The sequence below is a fragment of the Anser anser genome (assembly GCF_964211835.1).
Source record: "Anser anser genome assembly, contig: HAP1_SCAFFOLD_136, whole genome shotgun sequence".
NCBI classification, from domain to species: Eukaryota; Metazoa; Chordata; class Aves; order Anseriformes; family Anatidae; genus Anser; species Anser anser.
In genome coordinates, this window is record NW_028154175.1 from 209,590 (window position 1) to 230,042 (window position 20,453).

A 20,453-nucleotide genomic window follows, 5' to 3' on the forward strand; every position below is an offset into this window, starting at 1 on the left:
TTGCTATGCAATCCTCTTTTATGTCTATTTTACAGAGCATTCTGCAATATTTTTATAATAGGTCTACAGCATTTTAACTTAACTTTATCATGTACATTTGTCTTGACATTTTATACTTCACTTTCTAAAGTGTATCTTTCAGCTTAAAACTAAAATGTTTTATATAAGTTTAAATTTACTTCTACTTGTTTACATTTGAGGTATGAATATTTTAAAGTAAGTGCTGATGACACAACAAATACAGCAAAGCTAAGATGATAAAGATTACACTGTTTTTAAAATTAGTTTATTTTTAACTCATCATGTCAATGACTTTGCACTGTATATAATGGAGGGGCTGGATTGTGTGCAGCTTGCAGTTGGCAATGACATGCTTAAGATCCTCCGGGTAAGGATTAAGGGACATGGAAATAAGTTATAACAATAAGATGAAGTTGTTGTGGGAGTCTGCTATAGACCACCCAGCCAGGAGGACAACATTGCCAAATTATTCTATAATGAACTAAGGGATATCTCTAGGTCATCTGCCCTTGTCCCTGTGGGTGACTTCAACTTCCCAGATGTTAGCTGGGAATACCATACAGCCAATACAAACAGGTACTGGAAATTCCTGAGGCACGTTAACAATAACTTGTTGGTACAGTTACTCTGGAAGCTGACTAAGAAAGGTGCCCTCCAGATTTGTTGCTTGTAAACAGTGAGGGTCTTGTGGGTGAAGTGGTGATTGGAGGCTGTCCTGGCCATAGTGACCATGAGATGGCTGAGTTTAAAATCTTTGGTAATAGGAGGAAAACTGCCAGCAAAAGTTCAGCCCTAGCTATGGAGACAGCAGACTTCAGACTACTCAGTGAACTAGTTTGTGAGGTCCCCTTGGAACCTGCTTTTGAAGGTATTGGAGTCCATCAGTGCTGGTTAGTTAAGTAACACCTCTTAAGAGCACAGGAACAGGCAATTCCAAAGAGTCAGAAGTTGAGCAAGCTGGGCAGAAGGCCAGCTTGGCTGAGCAGGGATCTTATTCTAGAATTTAGGCGAAAAAGGAAAATCTGTGGGCATTGGAAGCAAGGTCAGTTGAACAAGGACTACAGAGGTGATGTTCACTCAGAGTTGAAGCTGGCCAGTACTGTGGGGACAACAAAAAGTGCTTTTTTTAAAGGATGCTAACAGCAAAAGGAGGAGCAGAGAAAACATTGATCCATTACTTGTTGAGGTTGGTAACCTCACAAATAAGTACGCCAATAAAGCAGAGGTTAATGCCTTCTTTGCCTCTGTCTTTAACACCAATGATGGGCTCGGGGACACCCAAAGCTCTGAATTTCAGGACTGTGATGATGATAAACTCCCAGCCAACTTTGAACTTGTGCAGGATTTGCTGCTCCAGCTGGATGCATATAAGTCTATGGGGTCCAGTGGGATTAATCCCAAAGTACAGAAAGAGCTGGCTGATGTCATTGCAAGACCTCTCTCAATAATTTTTCAATAGTCTTGGAGTCTGGAGAGGTCACAGTTGACTGGAATTAAGTTAAACGAGGAAGTGCTGGATTCTGCACCTGGCAAGGGGCAATGCTGGCTGTACGGACAGGCCTGGGGACAAGAGGCTGAAGAGCAGCCCCATGGAAAGGGATCTGGGGGTTTTGCTTGACAGCAAGAGAAATATGAACCAGCAGTGTGCCTTAGCAGCCAAAATGGTCAACTGTGTTCTGGAGCATAAGGCACAGCAATGCTGGATGGTCAAGGGAAGGGATTGTCCTGCTCTGCTCTGTGCTGGTGAAGCCTCACCTCTAGCACTGTGTGTGCTACAATATATGAAGGACATAAACTATTAGAGAGCATCCAAAGGAGGGCTACTATGGTGGTGAAGGGTCTAGAGGGCAAGAAGTATGAGGAGCGGCTGAGGTCCCTGGGTTTGTTCAGCCCAGAGCAGAGCAGGCCGAGGGGAGGTCTCATGGCGGCCTGCAGCTCCCTCACGAGGGGAGCGGAGGGGCAGGCGCTGAGCTCTGCTCTCTGGGGACAGCGACAGGACCCGAGGGAACGGCACGGGGCTGGGACAGGGGAGGGTCAGGCTGGGGGTTAGGGAAAGGTTCTGCACCCAGAGGTGGTCGGGCACTGGGACAGGCTCCCCAGGGACATGGTCACAGCACTGAGCTGCCAGAGTTCAAGAAGCATTTGGACTACTCTGTCAGACATGCGATTTGATTTTGGGTGGTCCTGTGTGGAGTCAGGTGTTGGACCTGATAATCCCTGTGGATCTTTTGTAACTCAGGATATTCTGTGATTCTGTGACTTTGCTGTATGCCATTTTACACTTTTATGTTCTTCTTTCTTATAGTACAAAGAAATACATAAATCTTTGTGTTTTCCACTTAGGTTGTGAGAACTCATGGGGCCCTGTCTGAGGTGACTCTGTATTGGGTCATAGTCTGTGATCTTACAGAAGACCTGGTCTCTGCATATGGGAATGTAACATTTGATGTTGGCCAAGTGAGAGCAAATATTACCATACAAGTTTCTCCTGACAACGTGCCTGAACTGGATCAGGTGTTTTCAGTTTTGATCATCAATGTGTCCAGTGGTCGTCTTGGAAATCACACTAATGCAACATTAACAGTTTTAGCTAATGATGATCCATATGGACTGTTCATCTTTTCTGAGAGAAACAGACCAATAAAAGTTGAGGAAGAAACAAAAAATATCTCCCTGACAATAGTAAGGCTTGGTGGTCTTCTTGGTACAGTAGTGGTTACATACAGAACTTTAGGTGATGATGAAAAGTCACCCTTTCTTCCACCTGATGTTGTTAGAGCAATACAAGGAGAAGATTATATACCCATTACTGGTTATGTGATCTTCGCAGCCAATGAAAGCGAAGCCACAATATCTTTGCCTATTTTGGATGATTATGATCCTGAGAGGTCAGAATCTGTTTTTGTGGAGCTAAACAATACTGTTTTGATCGACAAAGTACAGGATCGGCCAAGTAAGTGTCTTTCATATGTAAACCCAAAGCTTAAATATGTAGGCTAATATTTATATTTAATAGGATAAAATGCAGCAATTGAAATTACAGTAAAATTTTACCTCTGCCTAACTCTGTATAGTTAAGAATCCTGTAAGTTATATGTCAGAGTATCTCACATTAAGTATGAAGATTCTGTGTGTCAGCATATATTTCCTTTACCACAAAATTTTGTCAGGGGTGGACATTTCTTTCTCCCTTCTGCATCTGCTTTATCCCAGGTGTTTTAGGCCAACTGTATTACTGTATTGGTTTTGTGTGCTAATACCTGCTCACCTGTTGTTTCTGTAAAGCACAATGATAGGAAATAAGCTAGTTGCACTTACTGAAAGCGAAAAAAGCCTTTTAAACATTAAGTGGTGTAGAATTGCAGCTTCATGCTGGCTTTTTAGCGTAGAGGATGTTTGCCCGATCAGATAAATTCAGGTCATTACAGCCTTATTTATGCTTAAGAGCTTCTTGGCATGCCTAATTTCCCTTCCCTCTCCCCCATGACTCTCCCACATTAATCTTGATTTTTAAGGGAAACACTACAAAAAATTCTACTGGGAAACTGAAAGGTTACTTATAGTTCATCATTGCTAGTGTAAAATTCTATTGTCCTATGGACAAATAAGTAAGTAATTTTGCTAGTACCTCACCTCTTCAAAGAACTGGTGTTTTGTATGCTCCACAGCAGGGTAGAATAATAAGTTAGTAAGAATGTGGATTTTCTGACATAATATAATTCAAACATCAAAAATATGCTTGTGCAGTTTGTAGTTATATTTTGTCCAAATCTAAAATGAAAATTTTATTGAAAGCTAGTAGTGGCCATCCACTAAACTCAGGTGTATGTATATGAACAGTATAGCCATATATAGGAGGCATTTCAGGCTTGCTCTAAGAGGTTTTTTTTATATTTCAGTTGTAAATTCTCCTCGTCTTGGATCAGTGGGTGAGACTATAGCTCATGTAATTATCAATGCCAATGATGATGCTTTTGGAACACTTCAGCTTTCAGCTTCAGCTGTGCGAGTTGCTGAAAATTATGTTGGACCAATCATTAACGTGACCAGAACTGGGGGAATTTTTGCAGATGTTTCTGTGAAATTCAAAGCTATGCCAATAACTGCAACAGCTGGTAAGAAATCAAAATAGCAGAAATACACATTCTGTGTTAAACCAGAAAGAGCATACTGTATGCTTCGAGTAACCAAAGCAAGCAAGTGTGTATTGAATGCAGTCTAGTAAAACAAGTAGAAAAAATACCAAAGTGTGAGATACTTACTGAGTGTACTTAGGAGACAGGAATTCAGGTCCTATAGAAGAGACCTTACATCAAATTTAAAAAAACTCAGAGATATCATCACTGAAGAATCTAGCAAGAAAACTAAGGAAAGGAATTGGCTGTTTGTTTCCCTGGTGGCCACTCACTTTCTCAAAAAAATAAAATAAAATAAAAAATCCTGTAGTAGTATATATAGCTAGTACTTAGTCCTTTGTACATATTTCAACCTACCATACATGGCTTATTTGAGTTTCTTGGAGGGAAATTGAGAGCTGGTGACTCCTCTGTGAAACAGACAAATGTTAAGCACAATTCAAGAAGACTTTTACTTTGCAAATGAAAGGTAAAGCTCTCAGGTGATCCCTGAAAAGCTCCACGAGGGAAGGAGTGACCTTATGTCCTTTAGTAAAATCTCCTTTGAAAAAGGTACTTCTGTTTCATTTTATCTCTTGGAAAGCCAGACAACTATCAGAAATCAAATATAGAAATGTCACAGTTGTGTGATCTTCTCAATGGAAGATAATAATGGACCTTTTGTAATTGCTTCTTGGACTGACAGTGTAAACTCTGTTTTGGCCAAGATGAGATTTATTTTCATCCATCCAGATATCTAAAAGGCACTAGGAAATAAACAATTGTATTTTCTGGGTATGAAGATAAAGAAAAAAAAAAACACAAAAAAACACACCAACATATGAACACAAGGGAATGCAAAAAGAACAGATAAATATTAGTGCTGATAAACATTAGTGATGTTTCATAATGAACCAGAATGCCTTAATATTCTTCTGTGTTTTGATTGTTTTGTTATTTTTTCATGTACAAATCTAGGTGAGGACTACAGTGTAGCCTCATCAGATGTTGTCTTACTAGAAGGAGAAACAAGTAAAGCTGTGCCAATTTATATAATTAATGATATCAATCCTGAAGTTGAGGAGTCCTTTTATGTTCAGCTGCTGAATCAAACGACAGGAGGAGCCTTGCTTGGATCTTTGACGAGGGCAGTCATAACCATTGAGGCTTCTGATGACCCGTTTGGATCCTTTGGTAAATGAGTCTTATTTGCATATTTTCTCTTGTCCAGTAGCAATCTGCTGATTTGTGGGTGAGTTATTACTGGGCAATGGAATAAAAATTTTCAGAATACAAAAAGGGAAGTCTGGATGAACACAGTAAAGGACAAAATAAGATAAACTAAATTAAAACGTGTAAGTAAGGGCAAATGGTGCCCTTATATAGCGAAATTGAAGCATTCAGTCAACTTATATATCAAGATTTTGTGAGACGAAGGTGGATTTTGGAGTCTCCTAATGGGGATGGATTTTAATTTAATTTGTATTTTTTTATCTATTCCAAATGTTGCATTTCTGCAATAGCTTGAAGCTTAAGTTTACATGCCAAAACCTGTTTAGATAGTGCAGTGTCATTGTTTTACAAAATAATCAGGCAAAGCAGGTTTAAATATCTGGGGAAATTGGAAAGTACAAATATGACTTAAATTGCATTCTTGTATGTTCTGGTTGTTAGTTATTGTAGTTTTTCTTCTTTCTATCATTATCAGTAAAATGGATTGTGGACACTTTCCAAAAATAGTTTCATTACACAGGTTTTGAGAAAAAAATGGTAATTTCAAAAATTTAATGACATTTTAGAAATTTATCTTTTCTATTTATTTTTTCTATTTCAGTATTTCTGGTGTATGTTTTCCAGCCATTTTATTTGACTTACTCTTTCTCCCTTTAGTACCCTACTTTATTTCAGTTATTCCATTTTATCAGCAAAATGTAAAGGAAATTGACAAAAGTAAATAATTCCACATGGATAATTCATTAACTTCATTCTTAACAACTAAAGATTTTATACAAGAAAGACTTATATTTGAAACAATTTAGATGGAATATGTTGACACATTTTTTCCATACGTGACATAAAAAATGATAAAAAATTTCCTCACTGGGAAAAATTACCTTCTGACCGTCTTCTAAAAACTTAGATCATGGCTAGCCTTGAACAATGGATACGTTGGAATAAACTCTTGGGTGGGGGCTGAATTTTCATGCCAATTTTATTTGCAGATAAAATGATACTGAAAGTTCAATTTGAAGTTTAAACCTGATTAACATTTTTTTAATTGTGCAAATGAATGCAATCAAGTGAAATAAAATATATAATTCAGTAACTAGGATGGTGTTTTTATTTTAAATATTACTGTTAATGAAATACACCTCTTTGTGCTGCACTTCAGTGTTCCAGATGACCGAATTTACTGTGGAGGAGCCTGAATCTGGATCAGTACCCATAAATCTGCCAGTAATCCGCAATGCTGGGACACTTGGTAACGTTACTGTTGAGTGGGTTGCTACCATTGGTGGACACCCTGCTGATGAGGACTTGCAGGTTGCCTCAGGCAATATTACTTTTGCCCCTGGGGAAGCCTTTCAGATGCTACTATTGGAAATCCTGGCTGATGATGTTCCAGAAATAGAAGAAGTAAGTCAAGCACTTACATCTTCCTTGAAGATGGTATTAATTTTGACTTGTTCTAGAAATATGTATGATGGAAAACAAGAAATGTTCCGGCAGGAAGGTGCTATAATTTCATGTTATACTTTGCTTGTAATTATTGTTAGAAAAACCACAAATTGTCTAGCTGCATTACTTCTTTTTCTTTTCTTCTCTTTGAGATTGTCCGTGTAGAATTAACTCAGGCCTCCAATGGTGGTGCTATTGGGTTAGATGGCGTGGCAAGTATTATAATACCTGCCAATGATAATCCTTATGGCACAGTTTTCTTTCATCAATCCTTATATCGAGTTCAGGAGCCACTAGAAAGAAATTTGCTGGCAAACATAACAGTCAGGCGAAGGTTTGTATAATGTTTGCTTTATTTGTAATTACTATTTATTCTTCACTTTTGTTTTCACTATAATGTCAAATTTCATGCTCCTCTCATAAAAATATGTGCATCAATTCTTTGATCTGCCATCTCAATGTATTTTCATTTCAAACACATTGTTTTTGAAGTAGATGTCTGTGTATTACATAAATTACTTAAACGTAGTATACATTGAATACTTTGTAGTATACATTGTATACTTTGTATACATTTGTATACATTTGTATACATGTAGTATACATTGTATACATTGTATACAGTAGTATACATTGAATACGCTGAGTTTACATTGGCAATGTAAACTCAGCGTACACAGTGTACTATTCATTTTGTCCGTTTAATCATCAAATCATTTAAACCTGCATGGTAGCCTGTTCCTGTGATTTGAACAGGAGGACAAAATGGCCAGCCCTTACAGGATGAAAATAAGAGAAGGAAAACAGGTTTTATGCATGTGATCCTAGAGGAAGGATGATAAGTCTGGGTGTCACCGGCTTTTTCTTCCTTGCAAGTAAGGAGAGCTGCCAAGTCCTGAAGAAGACTAAGTTAACTCCTAGAACCAAATGTTTACAAATATGCATTCTTAACAGACTACTACCTAAGCTATAAATAATCAAACTTGCTATCCACAAAAAAATAAGATAACTCAGTTATTCTGGTACTAGTTTCAAAGGGAATGCATTTTGATGTGTTATTTGGAATTTTTCAGCAATTCAGAAAGGGTCAGTTGATTTTGTTCACTTCTATTATTAACCCAGAAACATGTAGAATATTAGACATCCTTTGTCAACTAACAGAACTTTATTTTATTATAATGTCTTTTAGTGAGGGAAGATTTGGTCAGCTGCAGATTTTCTACAGCACTTCTGAGACTGACGTTGTAGCTCTTGCTGTGGAGCAAGGTCAGGATATCCTGGCCTACTACGAGCCTCCTGTACAAGGAATTCCTGACAAACCATCCAAGACCAGAGTGAATGTGTCAGCAGCAAGTGACCCTGTGTATTCCTGTGCAGCTCAGTGCCTAAAAGAACAAGCATGTTCAGCCTTTACATTTTCCAGTGCCTCAGGGATTCCTCTCTGCCTTTGGCTGACGTCAGATATCAGCCCATTAACTAACAACACTTCAGGGTTCCGGACCTACAAGAAAAACGTTACCAGTGCATTCGCCCTCTTCAGCACACAAGCCATCGCTGGCAGTGATTATGAACCTGTTACAAGACAGTGGGCCATAATGCAGGAAGGGGAAGAGTCTGCAAATCTAACAGTTACCATACTGCCTGACAGCCTGCCAGAACTGGATGAGAGATTCACTATAACCCTTTTGAAAGCAGAACTGATGAACGTCTCAGCCAGCTCAAAAAACCAACCAACCATAGGACAGCCAAATACCTCCACAGTTATCATAATGATGAATGGAGACGCATTTGGAGTGTTTAAGATCTACAGTGTAAGTCCCAATGCAACAGAGAAAGGTCTGTATGTTGAAGTAGAGGAACGTCCTCAGACCAACGTGCAGCTAATGATACACAGAACAGAAGGCAGCCTGGGACAAGTGACAGTGGAATGGCGTGTCATTGGTGGGACTGCTACTCCAAACTTGGATTTTATAGGTGTCGGTGAGACTCTGGTGTTTGCTGAAGGTGAGACAAGCTCTCGTTTTGGCTTCTGTTTTGTAAAACTAAGAAAAAGAAAAAAGAACGTGACAAGTACACGATACTGTGGATGTTTTGACAACTGATATCTTCTTCTTAGGCTAAATTTTCCTGAATGCTAAGGATACACGTGCAAAAGAGTATGGTTGTTCATTAGCATGTAGCATTATCTTGCAGAACACACACAGTGGTAGCAAAGCACAATGAAATATCTAAGCACAATAAATACCTAAGGGTTTTTATTAAAGAAATATTGCAGTATAAATATTGCACTATAAAGATTTCCTTTACCACATAAGTAAGGATTAATAAAGTCGAAGATAGTTGTTACAGCAAGGATAATGGAAATGAGAATCAGGCCTAAGTGGTCTTTTGTTAGCCCTCGGTCACTACAGTACTAATTTTTCATGACATCTCTTTAAATTCTGAGATCATATTGTAACATAACAAAACATATTTAAACGTAACATAACAGAACATATTTAAAAGAATTGCAAACAGGACAAACAAGTCCCTCTCAGACATTACTTAAGTACCATGCAGCATGCTGTATTTTATGCTGTATTTTATTTTTTCAAAGTCTGAGTTAATCGAACTGATATTTTGAAAGCAATTTCCAGGTGCGTAGTAAAGATTCTAGTGTGCTAGCTTGATAAATCATCTGAATAGTAAGGCATGGCTGCTGGCAATGATTGTGAGGCTGACATGTAATTACATTACCAGTTATAAGTTTAGTAAAAACTGATTTTGAAGTATTTTGAAAGACAATCTAGCAGGAAATACATATGTATTCTGTAAATTGATATTCTAATGATCAAAAAACACAGCTGGGTTATGCACACGCACTGAACAACAGGATTGTGTTGTAAATTTTAATGGATATATAGCGACTAGAGATTAACGGTGTTTGCTGCTTACATTATTATTCTTTGATAGTCCCAAAGGCAAGGAACTAACAAAATGTCATCCCATTTCAATGCATTCCCTGGCTCAGTAAATGTACTCATATTGAATGTACACCCTTGTGTAAATGGTTCATCGGAGAGCTTAGCACCTGGCAATTTATTTTTTTTTCAAGAATGATATTCCCCTTTTCTAAGTTAAATTTTAAAGTCATAGAATTTGTAATGAAAATAAAGAATTCTAGGCACTCCGAAATAATTCCTATATAATTAATTTCTACATAGTATATTTAATGATGTGATCGTTTTATTGGCTTAATGTGACTGATCAATAGTAATTAGATAAAATTTCATAATGACATTCACTGACTTCCAGAAAGGTAAATAAGTTTGTTTCATGCAATTTTAATATATTTTATGTATTTAATTATTTTCAAAATGAGATGATTGAGTCTTTTTACAAGGTGGTTTCCAAGTGGACACACGGTTGTATACGTTCTTCTCCTTGTAGGTGAAACAAAGATGATGGTCACGCTGCCCATTATAGATGATCCAGAGCCAGAGGATGATGAAAGTATTGAAATCAGCCTGGTCCATACTGAAGGAGGGAGTCGAATTTTGCCCAGTTTTGACACTGTCACAGTGATTATTCTGGCAAGTGACAATGTGGCAGGAATTATAAGCTTCCATACAGCCTCAAGATCTGTTATTGGTTGTGAAGGTGTGTTCTTTGTGTTGACCACGCTCAAATTTTAATGCCAGTTTCCATCTTTGTGCTTTCAGTTGATAATGACTCACAATGATTGTGTTTCACTGTTCAGAGAACACCAGCAAGAAGTGAATATCCACATACCTGACATGTACTTTGAACTCTTGCAAGCATTCATAGAATCACAGAATGCTTAAGGTTGGAAGGGGCCTCTGGAGGTCATCTGGTCCTTTCCCCCTCAAGCAGGGCCACCTAGAGCAGGTTGCTCAGGACCATGTCCAGGCTTTTGAGTATCTCCAAGGAGGGAGACCCCACAATCTCTCTGGGCAACCTGTGCCAGTGCTCCCACACAGCACAAAAGTGCTGTCTGATATTCAGAGGGAACCTCTTGTGCTCCAGTTTGTGCCCGCTGCCTCTTGTCCTGTCCCTGGGCACCACTGACACGAGCCTGGCTCTGTCCTGTTCCACCCTCCCTTCAGGTATTGAAGGACACTGATGAGATCCCCCTGAGCCTCCCCTTCTCCAGGCTGAGCAGTCTCAGCTCTCACAGCCTCTCTTCCCTTCCCTTGATCACCTCGGTGTCCCTCTGTTGGAGTCTTCCCAGTACGTTTAGGTCTGTCTTGCACTGGGGAGCCCAGAGCTGGACCCAGTGCTCCAGGTGCAGCCTCACCAGTGCAGAGTAGAGGGGAAGGATAGCTCTCTCAGCCTGCTAGGGATACTTGGCCTAATTCAGCCCAGAATGCCATCAGCCTTCTTAGTAACAAGGCATGTTGCTGGCTCCTGCCCAGTGCAGTGTCCAGCAGGACCCCAAGCCCTTTCTGTCAAGCTGCTCTCCATCAGGGTGCACGCCCTGGTGCCTGGGGCTGCTCCCCGCCAGGGGCAGGACTCTGCCCTTCTCTTTGTTGGCCTGCACGAGGCTCCTGCCAGCCCACTTCATGACTGCCAACATACACACACCTAATAGTCATAAGCAAATCAGATCTATCAGCGACTTACAAAGAATTTAAAATATTCTAGAAAACATTCCTGCAGAAACACTAGGGTAACATCTTCCCTTTGTCTGTCCCATGAACCTGATGTTTTTTTATGGCAGATGATTTGGGAAGTAGCAATTATAAGAGAAAGCAAACATTTGAGAAAGAACAATAATAATTTGGTATGTACTAAACATTTCTACTATTGTTTTAAAGAATACACGGCATGTTTCATCTACAGTTTGATGCAGTTTTGCATAGGATGATAATAGTACTGGTGGTGATTGCTTTAGGTGGCCTTTGATGGAATCTCAGTGTATTGCAGTATCACGTTTCTCTGATGTTTGAACTGATGGGCAGGGAAAGTTCACAAAACAGGAACTTGTCCCCTAATGTGTGCACTACATTTTCTGTTTGAAGAAAAATGGCTTTCTCAACCAAAGGTTTTTTGTTTTGTTTTCCCAACATGAAAGGGCATCATAACCTTTGGTTTTTTATCTAGGTATGGTTTGTGTTAATTCTGTGCCAAGCCAGATGTGATATGATTAGCTAAGAAGAGCTGTTAATGAGCACAAGGAATTAATAAAAACTGTCTCAGTCCCAAAGTCCCTGAATACTTTCAACTGGTTAAATGTTATTCATAGCATGCTACCAAATGCTGGCTGCTTGAAACTGAAGTACTTGGCTATAGTTCTATTATTATATATAGTTATTATTATATTATTTTTCCAGGTTGTGAAAAGAAATAGTTCATTGCCTTCCAGCCAGAAACAAAACAAGTGAACTAAGTGTCTTTGATTAAAAAAAAAAAGAGAGAGAAAAAGGGAGAAATAGAGAAAGAGCAAAAGAGCTAAGGCATTTAGATTATTTTAGTTTGTCAAAATATTTTTTTCATTCGAAAGCAAAATTTACCAGACATAAATCCAAATATCATTACTTTTACAGTTATTGTGTTATTGAAAATTTTCTGTTAAGTGAATACATTTTGTTTTCACAATGTGCATGTTATTTTTTACCTTATTGAGGATAAGTGTAGTATTTTTTATTGGACAGGGGTCTGCGACAGTTGTGTAACTGTATTACAAGAAAATGCACTGCAGTAGCTTAAAGTAATGAGGAAGAGGAGAGCGGCTGATGCTCCCTTCTTCACAGCGATAAATACCCACCTCTTTGTTTCTCTATGTAAGAGATGCATCACTTATTAAGTCACAATGTAGAAATGTAAAAGTATGGATAAGGATTAAATATTAAAAAAAATATTGAATTTAGCCTAATAACACTTTCAATCTTCAGAAATCAATTAGTGTTCATATTAGCATTTCTTCTGGATAGGAATACCAAAAAAATCTTGGTAAAGCTGGTAGGAAACATGGATCAGTAAATAACTACTTGGAATCTGTAATAATGACTTCAAGTTTCTTCTCAGTGTTTGGATTATAGTGGAACAGCTTTCTATATCATAAAGCATTTTTCCCAGTCTTCAATGAAAATTCATTATAACTTATAGAGATATATTGAAATAAGCTTTGCCTTATTTGTGTGTGTGTGTGTTTTCCCAATGGTACTAAACCATTGAAACCACTTTTCTTTTAAATCTTTATTTCTTTGTAATGGATATGCAAAATTCTCAAATAGAACATAGTGGATTGCAGTGCAGTGTTAAACACTGTAATGATTTAGCCTCAGAGGAACCTGTAAATTGGGAGTCTACCATCCAGATATTTGACTGTAGAAGTGGAATCCTTGTGATATCAATAAATTTTGAATTCCTTAATTTTCTTAGAAGCAACATGGACCAACTTAAGCCAAAGATGTCGACATCAATGTCGACATCAATGTTGACATCTCTGAGACTTAACTGAAGTTTGAAATGTTGGGGCTGAATAGCACATTTATGTATTTGAAAATGGGTGTATACAGTTTTTGTATTACTTCTTTACAATATTAAATTTTATTTAAGTATATTAAGGGCTCTTGAAGTTAAGAATTCCTTTCTCTTTCATTGGTAGCCAATATACATGCATATCTCTGACTCTTCCTTACAAAAAATAAATGTAACTAGAAAATTTTCAGATTTTTCTTGCCAGTTTTAGCTGTACAATGCTGTACAATTCTGTAAGGTAATACAGTAGAATAGCAAGACAGCATCCTAAGTTGCTGCTCTCTAAATTGCATAATCAAAGGGACTAGTTGGGCAGCATAATGTTATTATAACATTATCTTATGTTTTGTTAATTCTTCAATAAGCAAAAGAAATCTCATGTATTGTTTTCAAAAATCTCAGAATTGTAGATTTCTGCATATTTCATGTCTCTGAAAGCCAATGCAGGACAAAATGTGCTGTTGAACTTAAATTCTGTGGACCTGAAAAATGCATATGAAATATGAATGCCATGTACCTACCTATTATAAATAACCATCTGTCCTCTATTGTGAATGTTTTGCAAAATATTGCCTACTGATCTATTCCATGTTGATATAACATGCTAATTTCACATGTCCACATTTAAAATATTTAATGGAAATTTTGTGAAAAACTTGTGAATATAAAACAATTTCCACATTTTACAAAGCCTACTAAGAGGTCTACTCTTTTTAATTAAAGTGCCTTTGGGGTTAAATGTTATAAATGTGCAAAATACCATAGTATTTGCTTCCTTTATATGCACATTGTCCAGCAATACTGATTACCTCTGAGATTATAAGAAATTATTAACATTTTCTGAATGTTTTGTTTTCTAACAGTGACCATATTTGTAAGTTCGAACTCACATAAATGGAACTTACAGATAATTATAAGCATTTTTTTCTGCATGCATTGAATAAAGTCACAAGACAGTGCAAATGTTCAGATAATGTGTATTCTTTCCAGGGAACTGTTGTAGAAAACTACTATTATTGTTGGTACATACAGTAGTTACTGTTTTGTACAGTTTACAGACTTGTATTGCTCTAATGTTTGCGCATGTTTTCATGAACATTCCCTTTCTAAGTTATTCATCTATACCAAGTTCCCTCATATGTTCATAATTATTTCCAAGTGTGAACTAAAAACAGAAAAAAAAAAACTAGAAGAGTTTAAGTTTAGGTTTTTCTTTTCAGCATTAAAAGTGAATGTGGTATATAACTACTGTGAAATTCAAACTGACAAAAATAGCAATATCTTTCAGGAAAAATACTTTAACTGTGTGATGCATGTTTTTGACCTCTCATTTTTATAACCAACATGTAGAAGAGGAGACCCTGAAACACTGCATCTTGTCCTTTATTCCTAGGAGAACAATTACAATTCCACATCGTAAGAACTCCTCCAGGACTGGGAAATGTTACTGTTGAGTGGAAGATAGTAGGACATAATGTAAAACAAAATTTTGCAAACTATTCTGGAATACTTTTTTTTCCTGAGGTAAGTCCATAAACAGTGATGTTGGCTACAGGAAAATAGTGTGATTAGAACTGATCTGAGAAAAAGTGTGCCTTTTCAACAGTCCTTCTTTCTTGGTTTGATTATTTAATTTCTCACTTTTTGACTTACAAACTGGAGGGAGCTTACAATTCTTGATACTTAACTCTTCTTAAAGAAATTGTTCAAAATACTTGTCATTATGATATCACTTGTGTTTTATAAAATAATGGCTAATCAATTTACCCTTAAAACAAATAGGGGACGTTGAATACAACATTGTATGTTGATCTGCTGGATGACCATATTCCTGAAGAAAAAGAAGAATACCAAGTCATCCTATACAACATCAAAACAGAAGGTAATGCAGAACTATAGCCAGCTACATCTTAAAAATACCATTTAATAATATAATATTTTTAATTTTATTATTTCATTTTGGAGGTATAGGACTGAGCAAACTGCAGCTGGTGCAAAGTACGCAAAGTTCATTAACATTTTATTGAAATAGGCTTGGTCCTTATGTATGTATATATAAATCCCACCGTGTCTCCACAAATACACTTAAATGGTTTTCAATCCTGATTTAACTCTGCCTATTTAATTCAATGGTTGTTTCTTCCCTTAATCTTAATGCAAACTGAGTTTACTAATATGTCATGGATAGAGTTGCCATGAAACATGCAGATATTTTTATCTTTTTAAACAATCTTGTCAAGCTGCAGACTTACTGATCTGTCCCTGAATTCAAGGTGGTCAGAATATTTTATTCTTGCCATTAAAATTATAGTGAGAAAAGAAGCCTTAAACTGCATCCGTTCTGAAATACCTTTTTTCAAACTGAAATTAATGTCCAAACACCAAACTAACTTGACATGGATTGTGTTGCTGCGAGGTGCCTTATCAACTTCCGAGAGTCACTGTGGCCCAACGGGATGAGCAAAATTATTCATCAAAGCAATAGTTGGAAAACATATCAGTTTATTGATGTAATGATTGTGAAGTGGAATATAGTTTTAAGCTTTTGGAGGTACTTCCTGGGAAAATGGTTTATTTCCTTTTAAAATATAGGGAAGTTGATATTTGGCACTGGCCTGTTAAGTTTTCTTATTTTTTAATACATTTTTGTGACTTTGTACTTGGTATGCATAAAATTTCTGTTTCTATTTGTTATAGAATGTAAGTATATATATGTGTGTAGGTCCCACACCATCCACATACTTCAGTGAGCTTTGGTTTCGTGGTATTTGCATGGCTACTGAACGTTATTTAAATGTAATATTAACAATAATGTAAGACAAAAATATTAGTTGCATAACACTTCATTCACTGCAGTCCACTGATTCTCTTGCAGGAGTTTCTTCTACAGGTGCTGCTGTTTTGGATAGTCAAGGATATGAAGCTGTTCTAACAGTAGAAGCTAGTGATGAACCACATGGAATTTTGAATTTTGCTTCCACATCCAGGGTGGTTTTAATCCCAGAAGAAAACAAAACAATTCAGCTTTTTATTAACAGAGAATTTGGATCTCTAGGTCTGTATAACAACTCCAAGAGAAAGGAAGTTTTGTTTTGCTTATCATTAGGCAAATAAAAGCCATGATAATGAAAGTTTGGAAAAATCTTTGTTACAGTTGGTATTTTTTTCAGAACTTCTAAGCTTCTTTCTGCAGACTTGGAAACTAAATATTACTTATTACTAGAGTCATAATCCTCATTAATACAGCAAGGGATCTGAAAGCTGTAACAATCAGGTGGCTATTAAGGTTACCATATTTTTGTCTAATGAGTCTGTCTCAAAGCATTAGTCTCTTCAGAAAAAATAAAAAACATGAGAAAAGTGACATGTACACACATCCCACATATTTTTTCTCTGAATTTCAGGAAGTCAGCACCTTAGGAATGTCACATGGAAAAAGTTGTGTCCAGACCATTGAATTCAATTTATGTCTCCTCTGACAATTTCTGATTCCTCTTTGAATCAATTTATCCATTAACATCCTTTAAACTATATAGTATTCAATTCTACAATACAATAGTGTGCTTCATGAAAAAAAAAAATGAATCTTGTGTTTGTTGCCTGAAAATAGCAACTTATGTTGTGAGAAAACATGTATAATAATTTCCTATTTGCCTTTTTGGACTATATTTACACCTCGGTGATAATCTGGCTGTTTCTTTTGCCATACTTGTTTTGAAATGAAGTAACATTTACAGTGCTTTTCAAGATCTGGAGACACCAGAGAGTTTTAGAGACATTTTAATGACACTATTTTTCCATTTATTTTTTAATACCAGTCCATACTCTAGTGTACTCTTTGAACACTATTCAGTAAACTAATGTTTTAAGATAATTGTTCATAGTAAGTGCAAGATCTCTCACTGAATTAAAATAAGCATCGTTACTTATTTATTAATTAGGACTCTTTTATCTCTTACATTTTATTTCATATAGAGCAGCTTTTAATTTCATCTATCATTTTATTTCAGGTTCATACTCCTTATGTTTGCCACTTGACTTACCCTACCAGATTAGCGAGAGGTGGCTTTATTCTCAAAACTATAATGTATAACTTTTCTGCTTGGTAATATTTATCCATGTGTCCCCTAATTTTGTTCTCTATTGAAGTTTGTCAATCTACCCAGGAAAGTATCTAGATTTATTAATCTGTGTTTCCCAGCACTGTCTTTAGAGCCTTTCTTAGATATCTGTCATTCCCAAAAAGTGTCCTTGTTGCAAAAACTCATATTAATGGTACATGAGATGTCCCAGTTAGTCTTTCAGCAATTTCATATTTATGGTCCACAGAACTTCAAATTTCTGGATGCATTTGGACCCAATGATTTTTGAGTCCTATGCAGACAGACAAGTCAGCAAAGGTCAAATTGAAGGCATATTGATAACGGTAACAAAGGTACACTAGCTCCAATGTACTTTGGATAACTCTTTTAATCCTTCTGTTTTGCAGTTAGTCTTTTTATTTTGTGGATGAGAATTTGATCTCTTGTCTTTATCCATTCCAGTGAACATTATATAAGAACTGAAAAACAATTTTTTTTTTCTTTTTTTTTTTCTCCTCACAAATTAAACAGGTACTATCAATGTTACTTATGCCACAGTTACAGGATTGCTCACTGTAAGTAATCAGACAGAAGAGACTGTGGCTGAACCAGGAGCTGATTATGTACCTGCTTCTGGCTCACTGATTTTAGAAGAAGGAGAAACATCAGTTGCCATAAATATTACTATTCTAGAGGTAACCTCTAAACCCTTTAATTCTGTACTTTTCTGTATGATTTCAAAAGGGTAATATTTTGGGAACTAAAGCTTGCAGCCATTATTTGAAGCCCTGTGTTATATTTCACTATCATTTAGAAAGATGGTTTCAATCTTAATATTAAAATCACAAGGGATCAAATAGTCACAGAAAGCAGCTCTACCTCTGTCTAAAGGTAATAAAGTTGTCTCATTAAAACTTTACCAACTATCTAGTAGTATTTAGAACAGTGTGCTTCATGGCTGGCTACAGGCTCATACTTTTTCATTGCTGGAGATACATGCCTCTAAAATCGGTCAGTAATTTATTTGCAAGAATAGTTTAGCGTCACCACAGGATCTTTTTCATGATATATAATGTCTTACTTAATTCTTCCACGATAATCAGTTTCAGACCCAATAAAATTATTTCAGGAAAACAGAAAAATGAATTCTAGTGTCACAGTAATATTAGAGACTTGTTGTGTGATCCTTTTTGGTGACTTCTGTGGAAGTTTCTTAAAGGACAATGAGAAGAGGATGTACTGTATTTGTGTTTTGCAGGATGATATACCAGAGGTGCAAGAATTCTTCTTGGTTAATTTAACTTCAGTGGAACTCATCATGAACCATTCAACGTCATCCCCACCTAAGCTAGGTAAAAACATCTTATAGCAAATTATTTTTACTTTTCCTTTTTAATGGTTTATATTATATTACCTTGGGAGATTACCATTATTCCTCTTACTTACCAACTATGCTGAGATGAGACATGGTTATTTAGAAGAAACATCATAGAATATGAAATAGATTTATTATTACACTTAATCTCTTGCTTTTTAAACTCTGGGAAAATTTAAATTAATTTTCGTAGAGGAGTTAGTAATTATCAGTTGGAAAGGACAATTATTTGAAAAGTTTATTGGTGATTTTTTCATCTGATTTTCATTTACAAACTACAAAATGGAAAAAAAAAGTAAAAAAAAAACTTTATGTGGCTACTCTGCTCACTCTTTTAAAAAAGTCTGTTTTTATTCTTTTATCACTTTTAGGAAACATATTTTATGGTTTTCCTACTCTTGCAATGATCTTTATTATTTGCTTAGTCTGCTTCTCATTTTGCTTCTTCAGAATTCAGTAGAATAGTAGTCATTAGCTTTAAGAACTGTTGGATTATCCTGTGGTACTAAAGACTAGTTATATAATGTCAGACATCTTCTTTGACTCTTTTCCCTTTTCTTTGCATGCTTATAGAAGTGACTGAGTTAATTCGTTACAGATTGAAAGGTAACTTGCAAGACTCATTGCTGATTTGTGAATAGTTGAGTCTAAAATATGAAAGGAGTAGCATATAAGAATGAAAGATTCATCCAAACTAAACAGTGTTGTATAGTCTCACTTTCTCTTTGGCTGTCTCCTTGAACCATGACCATTTAACACTGATGTGACACTGCATTGGGTCAGCTTTACTTACAATGAGAAAATAATAGTTTTAAGTCATAAGGAAAAAATGTGTTCACATAACATGTCAGTGAATTCTTCTGGTAGAAGAAATAGCCTGACTCAAATACGTGTGTCCGCGTGTGTGTCTGTGAGCAAACTCTTACAGATCCTGGGTGAACAGATCTGACTTCAGGGTGACATGAGAAAATGCAGGAGTGAAGCAGAAATGTCTCTGATTGCCATTACTCCCTCAGGATTTGTAAACCTCAGTAACACTTCTGTTGTCTGTGTAGAGCTATTGCTCATCGTCATCTCTACCTCATAGTGACAGGCTTAGATTCATGGCAATAATCTTCTACTTTTGTTCAGTTTTATCTGAATTGATGGAAAAATGTATATGGATCTAAACATAATATACTTATGGCAGACTCGGTGAAGTCAATTTGGTTTTAGAAAGTAAGTTGAAGTTTATAAAAAGTAAACAAGTAAGTTAAGGTAGTTGTGTGGTGCGGTTGTCTGAAAAACAACAACCTATTTTCTGAGAAGTATTAAGTTTTGACTGTAAAGTTCTGGTCTCTGAAGTTAGTAGACTTTTCTGACATTAACCTATTATTTGGTGTTTTTCACACTGCAGTGTATTCAATTACGATTTCAGGCTAATTGTAAATACCTGTATGTCTTTATGGAGCAGTAGAATATTACAGTATGTGAACACCCCACAAATAAATTAATAGTTGTGTATTTGTAGTGAAATCTGAGGTGTGCCATTAGAATGTATGATGAGGCACTGAAGCACAAATAGAAGATGAAATGCTGAATCATTTATTATTCTTCCTCATTGTCTTTCTCATACTCAGAATGGCAAATGCAAAATATTGAATGTCATTGTAATAAACACTTATAGTGAAGACAAATTAAGATTCCATCGCAAATCTA

The 20,453-nt window shown here is 36.4% G+C and overlaps 1 pseudogene across 1 annotated transcript in view; it reads left to right on the plus strand.

The window, feature by feature from the left end:
• Positions 1–20,453, plus strand: part of LOC310890432 (adhesion G-protein coupled receptor V1-like) — an 85,568-nt pseudogene that overhangs the window by 44,240 nt on the left and 20,875 nt on the right. The window contains exons 26-37 of the transcript in view: positions 2,365–2,974; positions 3,921–4,136; positions 5,115–5,330; positions 6,529–6,773; positions 6,968–7,149; positions 8,005–8,819; positions 10,245–10,454; positions 14,692–14,822; positions 15,081–15,180; positions 16,174–16,353; positions 17,912–18,075; positions 18,639–18,732. The product of the transcript in view is annotated as an adhesion G-protein coupled receptor V1-like (transcript). The remainder of the gene's footprint in view (positions 1–2,364; positions 2,975–3,920; positions 4,137–5,114; positions 5,331–6,528; positions 6,774–6,967; positions 7,150–8,004; positions 8,820–10,244; positions 10,455–14,691; positions 14,823–15,080; positions 15,181–16,173; positions 16,354–17,911; positions 18,076–18,638; positions 18,733–20,453) is intronic.